Source organism: Mizuhopecten yessoensis, unplaced genomic scaffold (genome assembly GCF_002113885.1).
Source record: "Mizuhopecten yessoensis strain PY_sf001 unplaced genomic scaffold, ASM211388v2 scaffold2329, whole genome shotgun sequence".
Classification (NCBI taxonomy): domain Eukaryota; kingdom Metazoa; phylum Mollusca; class Bivalvia; order Pectinida; family Pectinidae; genus Mizuhopecten; species Mizuhopecten yessoensis.
Genome location: NW_018404492.1, coordinates 6,305,499 through 6,305,716, shown reverse-complemented (window position 1 = coordinate 6,305,716; position 218 = coordinate 6,305,499). Strand labels below are relative to the sequence as shown.

Sequence of the window (218 nt, the reverse complement as noted above, 5' to 3'; positions counted from 1 at the left end):
AAAAATAGTTGCCGGTTTAGTCCTACGCCCCCAGGGGCCTGAGGGGCGGGGCCAAAAGGGGTCAAATTGACTAAAATTTCAAAAATCTTCTTCTCCAAAACCCCTGAACCAATTGCAATGAAATTTTGCAGGGACCTTCCATGGACAAAGGTCAACAAAAACAGTCGCCGGTTTAGTCCTACGCTCCCAGGGGCCTGAGGGGCGGGGCCAAAAAGGGT

General features: G+C 50.9%; 1 protein-coding gene across 2 annotated transcripts in view; it reads left to right on the top strand.

Annotated features, from left to right (window-relative positions):
- The window catches only part of LOC110445685 (centrosomal protein of 120 kDa-like), a 22,207-nt gene that overhangs the window by 12,675 nt on the left and 9,314 nt on the right, over positions 1-218 (top strand). The gene's annotated exons all lie outside the window — the stretch shown is intronic.